Source organism: Triticum aestivum, chromosome 5A (assembly GCF_018294505.1).
Source record: "Triticum aestivum cultivar Chinese Spring chromosome 5A, IWGSC CS RefSeq v2.1, whole genome shotgun sequence".
Taxonomy (NCBI): domain Eukaryota; kingdom Viridiplantae; phylum Streptophyta; class Magnoliopsida; order Poales; family Poaceae; genus Triticum; species Triticum aestivum.
In genome coordinates, this window is record NC_057806.1 from 363,163,052 (window position 1) to 363,176,339 (window position 13,288).

Here is a 13,288-nt window from a genome sequence, read left to right on the forward strand (position 1 = left end):
GATTTCAGCATTGAATATACCTCAGGAATGGTCTTTTCCATCCCCTGCATATTGAAGTTCATCACAAAGCTCCTGTAGCTCAGTGGAAGCGACTGAAGGATTCTGTCAATGACCGCGTCATCCAGGAGATTTACTCCCAGCTGAGTCAAGCGGTTATGTAACCCAGACATTTTGAGTATGTGCTCACTGACAGAACTATTTTCCTCCATCTTACAACTGAAGAACTTGTCGGAGACTTCATATCTCTCGACCCGGGCATGAGCTTGGAAAACCATTTTCAGCTCTTCGAACATCTCATATGCTCCGTGTCGCTCAAAACGCTTTTGGAGCCCCGGTTCTAAGCTGTAAAGCATGCCGCACTGAACGAGGGAGTAATCATCAGCACGTGACTGCCAAGCGTTCATAACGTCTTGGTTCTCTGGGATGGGTGCATCACCTAGCGGTGCTTCTAGGACATAATCTTTCTTGGCAGTTATGAGGATGATCCTCAGGTTCCGGAACCAGTCTGTATAGTTGCTTCCATCATCTTTCAGCTTGGTTTTCTCTAGGAATGCGTTGAAGTTGAGGGCAACATTAGCGTGGGCCATTTGATCTACAAGACATAGTGTAAAGATTTTAGACTAAGTTCATGATAATTAAGTTCATCTAATCAAATTATTCAATGAACTCCCACTCAGATAGGCATCCCTCTAGTCATCTAAGTGAAACATGATCTGAGTCAACTAGGCCGTGTCCGATCATCACGTGAGACGGACTAGTCAACATCGGTGAACATCTTCATGTTAATCATATCTTCTATATGACTCATGCTCGACCTTTCGGTCTTCCGTGTTCTGAGGCCATGTTTGTACATGCTAGGCTCGTCAAGTCAACCTAAGTGTATTGCGTGTGTAAATCTGTCTTACACCCGTTGTATTCGAATGTTAGAATCTATCACACCCGATCATCACGTGGTGCTTCGAAACAACGAACCTTGGCAATGGTGCACAGTTAGGGGGAACACTTTCTTGAAATTATTATGAGGGATCATCTTATTTAAGCTACCGTCGTTCTAAGCAAATAAGATGCAAAACATGATAAACATCACATGCAATCAAATAGTGACATGATATGGCCAATATCATTTGCTCCTTTCGATCTCCATCTTCGAGGCTCCATGATCATCGTTGTCACCGGCATGACACCATGATCTCCATCATCATGATCTCCATAATCGTGTCTTCTTGAAGTTGTCTCATCATCTATTACTTCTACTACTATGGCTAACGCTTTAGCAATAAAGTAAAGTAATTACATGACGTTTATGTTGACACGCAGGTCATAAATAAATTAAGACAACTCCTATGGCTCCTGCCGGTTGTCATACTCATCGACATGCAAGTCGTGATTCCTATTACAAGAACATGATCAATCTCATACATCACATATATCATTCATCACATCCTTTTGGCCATATCACATCACACGACACGTGCTGCAAAAACAAGTTAGACATCCTCTAATTGTTGTTGAAAGTTTTTACGTGGCTGCTATAGGTTTCTAGCAAGAACGTTTCTTACCTATGCCAAAACCACAACGTGATATGCCAATATCTATTTACCCTTCATAAGGACCCTTTTCATCGAATCCGATCCGACTAAAGTGGGAGAGACAGACACCCGCCAACCACCTTATGCAACTAGTGCATGTCAATCGGTGGAACCAGTCTCACGTAAGCGTACGTGTAAGGTCGGTCCGGGCCGCTTCATCCCACGATGCCGCCGAATCAAGATAAGACTAGTAACGGCAAGCAAATTGACAATATCCACGCCCACAACTGCTTTGTGTTCTACTCGTGCATAGTAACTATGCATAGACCTAGCTCATGATGCCACTGTTGGGGAACGTAGCAGAATTTTAAAATTTTCTAATCATCACCAAGATCAAACTATGGAGTCATCTAGCAACGAGGGAGAGGGGAGTGCATCTACATACCCTTGTAGATCGTGCGTGAAAGCGTTCAAGAGAACGGGGTTGATGGAGTCGTATTCGTCGTGATCCAAATCACCGATGACCTAGCACCGAACGGATGGCACCTCCGTGTTCAACACAAGTACGGTTGGGAAGACGTCTCCTCCAACTTGATCCAGCAAGGGGGAAGGAGAAGTTGATGAAGATCCAGCAGCACGACGGCGTGGTGGTGGAAGCAACGGTGATCTCGGCAGGGCTTGGCCAAGCTCAGGGAGAGGAAGGAGTGTCACGGGAGGGAGAGGGAGGCGCCAGGGGCTAGGGTGCGGCTGCCCTTCCTTCCCCCCACTATATATAGGACCCCTAGGGGGGGCGGCCCTAGGAGATGCAATCTCCAAGGGGGGCGGCGGCCAAGGGGGGTGGAGTGCCCCCCAAGCCAAGTGGGGCGCCCCCACCCCTAGGGTTTCCAACCCTAGGTGCAGGGGAGGCCCATGGGGGGCGCACCAGCCCACTAGGGGCTGGTTCCCCTCCCACTTCAGCCCATGGGGCCCTCCGGGATAGGTGGCCCCACCCGGTGGACCCCCAGGACCCTTCCGGTGGTCCCGGTACAATACCGATTACCCCCGAAACTTTCCCGATGGCCGAAACTTAACTTCCTATATATAAATCTTCACCTCCGGACCATTCGGAAACTCCTCGTGACGTCCGGGATCTCATCCGGGACTCCAAACAACTTTCGGGTTACCGTATACTAATATCTCAACAACCCTAGCGTCACTGAACCTTAAGTGTGTAGACCCTACGGGTTCAGGAGACACGCAGACATGACTGAGACGACTCTCCGGTCAATAACCAACAGCGGGATCTGGATACCCATGTTGGCTCCCACATGCTCCTCGATGATCTCATCGGATGAACCACGATATCGAGGATTCAATCAATCCTGTATACAATTCCCTTTGTCAATCGGTACGTTACTTGCCCGAGACTCGATCGTCGGTATCCCAATACCTTGTTCAATCTCGTTACCGGCAAGTCACTTTACTCGTACCGTAATGCATGATCCTGTGATCAACCACTTGGTCACATTGAGCTCATTATGATGATGCATTACCGAGTGGGCCCAGAGATACCTCTCCATCATACGGAGTGACAAATCCCAGTCTCGATTCGTGCCAACCCAACAGACACTTTCGGAGATACCCGTAGTGTACCTTTCGGAGATATCCGGGAGTTGCACAATCTCATGGTCTAAGGAAATGATACTTGACATTCGGAAAAGCTATAGCAAACGAACTACACGATCTTTGAGCTATGCTTAGGATTGGGTCTTGTCCATCACGTCATTCTCCTAATGATGTGATCCCGTTATCAATGACATCCAATGCCCATAGTCAGGAAACCATGACTATCTTTTGATCAACGAGCTAGTCAACTAGAGGCTCACTAGGGACGTGTTGTGGTCTATGTATTCACACATGTATTACGATTTCCGGATAACACAATTATAACATGAACAATAGACAATTATCATGAACAAAGAAATATAATAATAACCATTTTATTATTGCCTCTAGGGCATATTTCCAACACCAGTTATGTTGTGACATTTGGTAGCACACAAAGTTTTCCTCCGATATTCGGGAGTTGCATGACTCATAGTCATAGGAACATGTATAGTTATGGAGAAAGCAATAGCAACAAACTAAACGATCATCGTGCTAAGCTAACGGATTGTGTCAAGTCAATGACATCATTCTCTAATGATGTGATCCCGTTAATCAAATGACAACTCATGTCTATGGTTAGGAAACATAACCATCATTGCTTCAACAAGCTAGTTAAGTAGAGGCAAACTAGTGACACTCTATTTGTGTATGTATTCACACATGTACTAAGTTTCCGGTTAATACAATTCTAGCATGAATAATAAACATTTATCATGATATAAGGAAATATAAATAACAACTTTATTATTGCCTCTAGGGCATATTTCCTTCAATACTACTTACCGCCAATGTCTTATTTTGATTCGGCAGTATTGTGGGATGAAGCGGCCCGGACCAACCTTACATGTCCACGCACATGAGACCGGTTCCACCGACTGACATGCAACTAGTTTTGCATAAAGGTGGCTGGCGGGTGTCTGTTTTTCCTACCTTAGTTGAATCAAATTTGATTGCAACCGGTCCTTGAAGAAGGTTAAAACTGCAAACTTGATGAATCACCGTTGTGGTTTTATGCGTAGGTAAGAACAGTTCTTGCTAGAAGCCCGTAGCAGCCACGTAAAACTTGCAACAACAAAGTAGAGGACGTCTAACTTGTTTTTGCAGGGCATGTTGTGATGTGATATGGTCAAGATATGATGTGATATATGTTGATGTATGATATGATCATGTTTTGTAATATTGACAACTGGCATGAGCCTTAGGGTTGTCTCTTTATTGTATGAAGTGCAAGCGCCATGTAATTGCTTTACTTTATCACTATGTGTTAGCGATAGTTGTAAAAGCAATAGTTGGCGTGACAACCTCGATGCAACGACGCTACAATGGAGATCAAGGTGTCAAGTCGGTGATGATGGAGATCATGACAATGCTTTGGAGATGGAGATCAAAAGCACAAGATGATGGTCGTATCATGCCACATATTTTGATTGCATGTGATGTTTATCTTTTATGCATATTATTTTGCTTAGAATGACGGTAGCATTATAAGATGATCCCTTCACTTAATTTCAAGATAAATGTGTTCTCCATGAGTATGCACCATTGCTACAGTTCGTTGTCTCGAGACACCACGTGATGATCGGGTGTGATAGACTCTATGTTCACATACTACAGGTGTAAGACAGTTTTGCACATGCATAATACTTGGGTTAAACTTGACGAGCCTAGCATGTGCAGACATGGTCTCGTAACACTGGATATCGAAAGGTCGAACGTGGGTCATATAGTAGATATGATCAATAGAGAGATGTTCACCATTGATGACTACCCCATCTCACGTGATGATCAGACATGGGTTAGTTGATTTGGATCATGTATCACTTAGATGACTTGAGGGATGTCTATTTAAGTGGGGGTTCTTTAGTAATTCGATTAATTGAACTTAATTTATTATGAACTTAGTCTTATAGTTTTGCACATCTATGTTGTAGATCAATGGCCCGAGCTACCGTTCCCCTGAATTTTAATGTGTTCCTAAAGAAAGCTAAGTTGAAAGATGATGGTACAAACTACATGGACTAGGTCTATAGCTTGAGGATTATCCTCATTGCTGCACAGAAGAATTATGTCCTTGATGCACCGCTAGGTGAAAGGCCTCCTGCAGGAGCTGAAGCTGATGTTATGAACGTCTGGCAAGCTTGATCTAATGACTACTCTATAGTTCAGTGTGCCATGCTTTACGGCTTAGAACCGAGACTTCAAAGACGTTTTGAACGTCATGGAGCATATGAGATGTTCCAAGAGTTGAAGTTAATATTTCAAGCAAGTACCCAGGTTGAGAGATATGAAGTCTCCAACAAGTTCTATAGATTGAAGATGGAGGAGAACAATTCTGTCAGTGAACACATACTCAAAATATCTGGGTATTATAATCACTTGACTTAGCTGGGAGTTGATCTCCGGTTGATTGTGTTATTGAAAGAGTTCTTCAATCACTGTCACCAAGCTACAAAGGCTTCACGATGAACTATAATATGCAAGGGATGAACAAAAAATTCCCGAGCTCTTCGCAATGCTTAAGGCCACAGAGGTAGAAATCAAGAAGGAGCATCAAGTGTTGATGGTTAACAAGACCACCAGTTTCAAGAAAAAGGGAAAGGGAAAGAAAGGGAACTTCAAGAAGAATGGCAAGCAAGTTGCCACTCCCAGGAAGAAGCCCAAAGCTAGACCCAAGCCTGAAACTAAGTGCTTCTACTGCAGAGGGACTGGTCACTGGAAGCGGAACTGCCCCAGATACTTGGCGGATAAGAAGGATGGCAAAGTGAACGGTATATTTGATATACATGTTATTGATGTGTACCTTACTAATGCTCTTAATAGCGCCTGGGTATTTGATACTGGTTCGGTTGCTCATATTCATAACTCGAAACAGGAGCTACAGATTAAACCAAGATTGGCTAAGGACGAGGTGACGATGCGCGTCAGGAATGGTTCCAAGGTTGATGTGATCGTCGTTGGCACGCTACCTCTACATCTACCTTCGAGATTAGTTTTAGACCTAAATAATTGTTATTTGTGAAGGAAATATGCCCTAGAGGCAATAATAAAGTTGTTATTTATATTTCCTTATATCATGATAAATGTTTATTATTCATGCTAGAATTGTATTAACCGGAAACTTGATACATGTGTGAATACATAGACAAAACAAAGTGTCCCTAGTATGCCTCTACTTGACTAGCTCGTTAATCAAAGATGGTTAAGTTTCCTAACCATTGACATGTGTTGCTACTTGATGGATGGGATCACATCATTAGGAGAATGATTTGATGGACAAGACCCATCCGTTAGCTTAGCATAACGATCGTTAAGTTTTATTGCTATTGCTTTCTTCATGACTTATACATATTCCTCTGACTATGAGATTATGCAACTCCCGAATACCGCAGGAACACCTTGTGTGCTATCAAACGTCACAACGTAATTGGGTGATTATAAATATGCTCTATAGGTGTCTCCGAAGGTGTTTGTTGGGTTGACATAGATCGAGATTAGGATTTGTCACTCCGAGTATCGGAGAGGTATCTCTGGGCCCTCTCAGTAATGCACATCACGATAAGCCTTGCAAGCAATGTGACTAATGAGTTAGTTGCGGGATGATGCATTACGGAACGAGTAAAGAGACTTGCCGGTAACGAGATTGAACTAGGTATGAGGATACCGATGATCGAATCTCGGGCAAGTAACATACCAATGACAAAGGGAGTAACATATGTTGTCACTGCGGTTTGACTGATAAAGATCTTCGTAGAATATGTAGGAACCAACATGAGCATCGAGGTTCCGCTGTTGGTTATTGACCAGAGATATGTGATACATCTCCGTCGTATCTATAATTTTTGATTGTTCCATGCCAATATTATACAACTTTCATATACTTTTGGCAACTTTTTATACTATTTTTTGGGACTAACATATTGATCCAGTGCCCAGTGCCAGTTCCTGTTTGTTGCATGTTTTATGTTTCGCAGAATATCCATATCAAACGGAATCTAAACGGGATAAAAACGGATGGAGCATATTTTTGGGATATTTGGAGAATTCCGGAAGAAAAATCCACGCGAGATGGTGCCCGAGGTGGCCACAAGGCAGGGGGCGCGCCTGCCCCCCTAGGCGCGCCCCTGACCCTCGTAGGCCACCCGTAAGGCGGTTGATGCCCTTATTTGGCCGCAAGAAAGCTAATTTTTGGTATAAAAAATCACGGCGAAGGTTTCAGGCCAATCGGAGTTACGGATCTCCATATATGTATACGAAATGGTGAAAGGGCAGGAGAACAGAACGCAGAAACAGAGAGAGACAGAGAGACATATCTAATCTCGGAGGGGCTCTCGCCCCTCCCATGCCATGGAGGCCAAGGACCAGAGGGGAAACCCTTGTCCCATCTAGGGAGGAGGTCAAGGAAGAAGAAGACGAAGGGGCCCCCTCTCCCCTTCTCTTCTGGTGGCGTCGGAATGCTGCCGTTGCCATCATCATCATCACCGCGATCTACACCAACACCTCCGCCATCTTCACCAACATCTCCATAACCTCCCCCCTCTATCTACAGCGGTCCACTCTCCCGCAACCCGCTGTACCCTCTACTTGAACATGGTGCTTTATGCTTCATATTATTATCCAATGATGTGTTGCCATCCTATGATGTCTGAGTAGATTTTCGTTGTCCTATCGGTGGTTGATGAATTGCTATGATTGATTTAATTTGCTTGTGGTTATGTTGCTGTCCTTTGGTGCCCATCATATGAGCGGGCGCGTGGATCACACCATATGGTTAGTTGTGTGTTGATAGGACTATGTATTGGAGGGCAATAGTGACATAAGCTTCAACCTAGCATAGAAATTGATGCATACAGGATTGAAGGGGGACCAATATATCTTAATGCTATGGTTGGGTTTTACCTTAATGAACGTTAGTAGTTGCGGACGCTTGCTAATAGTTCCAATCATAAGTGCATAGAATTCCAAGTCAGGGATGACATGCTAGCAGTGGCCTCTCCCACATAATACTTGCTATCGGTCTAGTAAAGTAGTCAATTGCTTAGGGGCAATTTCGCAACTCCTACCATCACTTTTCCACACTCGCTATATTTACTTTATTGCTTCCTTACTTACAACAACACCTACTTTTTATTTATGTAATCTTTATTATCTTGCAAACCTATCCAACAACACCTACAAAGTACTTCTAGTTTCATACTTGTTCTAGGTAAAGCGAACATCAAGTGTGCGTAGAGTTATATCGGTGGTCGATAGTACTTGAGGGAATATTTGTTCTGCCTTTAGCTCCTCGTTGGGTTTGACACTCTTACTTATCGTAAATTGTTGCGATCCCCTATACTTGTGGGTTATCAAGACCTTTTTCTGGCGCCGTTGCCGGGGAGCAATAGCGTGGGGTGAATATTCTCGTGTGTGCTTGTTTGCTTTATCACTAAGTAATTTTTATTCGTTGTTCTTAGTTGTTCTTTATCTTTAGTTATGGATATGGAACACGAAATACCAAAAAAATTAGGTGTACTTGCTACTCATGGAGACGGGGAACCTCCAAAAACCCTCGATGTTGGTTATGTGAAATATACTATGTACTACTTTAATAATCCTGAGAAAACTCCATTCAGTTATGTAATGGGAGTAACGTTGGATCAATGTGAATACTTTAGGGATTACCGCTTGACACGAAAAGGGAAACTATTATGGGATCAAATTCATATATTGAATTGGTATGCTAGGCAACTATGCTTGAGATATGATTATACTTGTTGCTCTAGGATGAAGGCTCCACACCTTCCCTTTTTATGCGAATTTAATGATAATAAAACCTTAGCTTCTTATGCTAATGGTATATATGATTACTATGATGTGGAACAAATAGAAGAATTTGTTGCTTTTATGGGTGCTTATGAAATTGAATCTATGTTTAAAGAGTTTGAAGATTTTGATGATGATGTTTATAGGCCTGAAAATTTATCTATCCTAAAATATTGCTATGATAATTATGAATATAATTCCTATATTAATGCGCTTATTGAGAAAGTCTCCGCTGTCCAAGAAGAGACCAATATTTTGCAGGAATCTATGGAAGAAGAAGTTGATGAAACTATGAGCTCATTGGATGAAAAGGATGAGGAGGAGAGTGAAGAACAAAACGAGGAAGAGCGGATTAGCTACTCGTGCCCACCTTATAATGAGAGTAACTCTTCAACTCATACATTGTTTAATTTCCCATCGTTCCTACCGAAGGATGATTGCTATGATGATTGTTATGATCCCGTTGATTCTCTTGAAATATCCCTTTTTGATGATGCTTGCTGTGCTTGTGGCCAAGATGCCAATATGAATTATGCTTATGGAGATGAACTTGCTATAATTCCTTATGTTAAACATGAAATTGTTGCTATTGCATCCACGCATGATAGTCCTATTATCTTTTTGAATTCTCCCGACTACACTATGTCAGAGAAGTTTGCACTTATTAAGGATTATATTGATGGGTTGCGTCTTACTGTTACACATGATGATTTTGATGAATATAATATGCATGTGCTTGCTGCTCCTACTTGCAATTATTATGAGAGCGGAACTATATCTCCACCTCTCTATGTTTCCCACATGATAAAATTGCAAGAACCTATTTATACTATGCATTGGCCTTTACTTTGTGTGCATGAATTGTTCTTTTATGACATGCCGATGCATAGGAAGAGAGTTAGACTTCGTTGTTGCATGATATATGTTACTTTGTGCTCACTACTCTAAGTGCATCTAGTGCCCCTTAGCGATTTTGGTGTATTGAAGACTTATAGGTTAAGGGACTAATGCGTTTGTGAGTGTACACATGTCTATAAGTCTATGAGGAGTTTGATATTTACAGGAAAAGTCGACCCCTAAAAATGAATATCTTCGATTGAAGATTTTGGTATTTCTGAAGACTTTCATGAAGACTTTGAAAGTGAAGAAATTGGTGTGTCCGTGAAGACTTGATATTCATGCGAGGAATATGAAGCTTGAAGACTTTCGTTTTCATAGTTTTGTTTTTCTCTTTCTTGAGTCATAGGAAACACCGTACTGTTAAAGGGGGTCGAGGAAATACTAAGGAAAAATTTCCATGTGATGCTCAACTCAAAATCCTACATCTACCAATCCCTTCGAGTGAAGCCATTGGAAATCTCATACAGTTCAGTCAATTTCTTCAGTGACAGAGACGAAGTTCTTATGGTCTCTGAGGAATTTGTCCTGACTGAGGAGTTAGGAATTCGCCAGTGCGGATTGCCTACACAGCGAGGAACATGATAGCCCTGAGGATTTTGCTACTCGAAATTCCGACCGTTGCTGTGCTATGCGCCAGCTGTCCCAAAATATCTATCCACCTAACGGTCATATCATTGAAGGGCATTTATGTCTTATCATGTCGGGCTGCTCCCTAGGCTATAAATAGCCGCCCCCTACAACCACTAGCTGGTTGGCTGCTCCGAGAGAAACTGACACTTGTCATTTGAGAGCAACCCATCCTTTGAGGACTTTGAGTGAAAATCATCAAGTGAGGAAAAACCAAAAACCCAAAACCCAAACACCTACAAACCCCAAGTGATTGAGCATCACTGAAGAGATTGATCCTGAGTGGATCCGACGCTTGTTACCTTTGAAGATTGTGCTTCTTCCAGACGGTTAGGCGTCATGGTCTAGAACATCCAAGAGGAATTGTGGATCACCGAGTGACCAAGTTTGTGAAGGTTTGGAAGTCGCCTGAAGACTTACCACGAGTGATTGGACGAGGTCTATGTGACCTTAGTTCAGGGAGAATACGGTGAGGACTGGGTGTCCTGAGCTGCGTGTTCAGGACTGGGTGTCCGGGACTGTGTGTCCTCGAGTTTAAATACTCAGTCGCTCCAACCAGACGTATAACTGAGACAGCAGTTGGAACTGGTCTACCAAATCTTTGTCTTCACCAAGCTTACTGGTTCTATTTCCTTAACTCTTTCATTTCCTCATAACTATGTTGTGTGTTTGTTCATATCTGTGTTTGAAGACTTTGACTGAAGACTTCCTCAAATTTCCCCAGTTCAATTTCTTCAGTCTGTTTGTCTTCATCCTGTGTTATCCTGTGATTACGCTTCCTGTACTCTGTGCTTGTCTTCATTTCATCATGATGACTATGCTTGTATTCTTTTATGTTTACTTTTGAGTACTCATTCCACTGCTAGTAGTTCTTCGCTAAGAAATTTCCTCACCGGCAAATTCCTCAGTGAAGAATTTCATAAAAATCGCCTATTCACCCCCCTCTAGTCGATATAACGCACTTTCAATTGGTATCAGAGCAAGGTACTCCCTTGTTCTGTGTGATTTTGGTTTAACCGCGTGGAGTTTTAGTTATGTCGACCGCAGGTATGATCAAGGTCTCTGTCGGGTGTCCTACCTTCGATGGGACGGACTACCCCTACTGGAAGAATAAGATGCGAATGCATCTTGAAGCAATTGATAACGATCTCTGGTATGTTGTGGAAAATGGTGTTCCCTCAGTCACACCTTCTCTGAATGCTGCTGATGTGAAGAGATTCAAGCAACTCGACTCTCAAGCGAAGAATATCATATGTGGCCATCTGAGCAAAGGACAGTATGGCAGAGTGAGTGCTTTGGAGACAGCGAAGCTTATCTGGGACAGGTTGTCCAAAGTGAATGAAGGAGTCTCAACTCAGCGTGACTCTCGAGTTGATGTTCTTCGCAATCTCTTCAACCGCTTCAAAAGACTCGACAATGAAAATGTTCAACAAACCTTTGATCGCATCACTGACATCTCAAATGAGCTTCAAGCACTTGGTGCCACGGACATCACCAACCATGAGGTGGTGAAGAAATTGCCGAGATCGCTTGATTCCTCATTTGACACTCTGGCATTGATGATACAAGAACATGCTGATTACAAGTCACTTGATCCTGCTGATATTCTCGAGAGGCTAAATACTCATGAGTTCCAACTTGCTGAAAAGAGAGATCTCTATGGTTCAAGCTATGGCAGATCACGTGCACTAAAGGCCAAGGCAGTATCTGAGTCCGAAGATGAAGACTCTGATAGCAGCCTTGGTGATCCTGAAGAACTGAGCCATGATCTGGCTCTGCTCGTGAAGAAGTTCCAAAAGTTCTCAATACGTGGCCGCCTTGGAAGACCCTCAAGGAGCAATAATTCCTCATCAAGTGACTACAAGAGGAGGCTCTGCCACAAATGCAAGAAGCCTGGACACTACATTCAAGGCTGTCCTCAATGGGAAAAGGAATCAAAGAAGAAGAAATACAAGGATTACAGTTCTGATGATGCGAAGAAAAAGAAGAAATCCTCAAAATCCTCATCATCAAAATCCTCAAAGCCTTCATATCACAAGAAGAGCAGCTCCAAGAAGGCCAGGGCATTCATTGGCAAGGAAATGGACTCTGAAGCCGAATCTGAAGAAAATGAGGAAGAGGAGTCATCTGAGGAGTCCGAATCTGGAGTGGCGAGCCTAGCTCTCGCTACTGCATTCGTCAGCAAGTCTATCTTCAACACTGAAGAAAATAACTATGACGCACGGATAATTAGGCTACAGTAATTCCACGTTAATGATGCCACATCACCACTCTTATTGTTGCTAACCTCGCAATGATTCGAAACCTTTTCAAATTCAAATTCAAATTAATGTCAAGCGACAAAGTTTTCAAAATATTAAACTAAAATGTTCGGAGTGTGCAGTTAAATGCCTAGGTGATTATAGTGCAACAAACACCCTTTTTGAAAATGTCTAAATATATTAAAATGAAATAAAATAGAAAAATGAAATAAATAAAAGGAAAAGACAAATCTAACTAAAAATAAAAAGAGGCACCCCCCACTGGGCCATCTGTGGCCCAGCTGGCCAGCCCAACTGGGCAAAGGCCCAGCCGACTGGCCCAGCCGGCCGACCCACCCCGCTCCCACCTTATCCCCCCACCCGACAGAAACCCTAACCGCTACCCCCCACTCCCCTCGATCCCCCACGTCTCGCTCCCTCCCCCTCCCCCCCGATCCAGATCGGGGGCAGCTAACACCGGCGACCGCGCCGCCTCACGCCCCGCCGCCGGCGCCCATCCCGGCAACGCCCCATCGCCGTCCT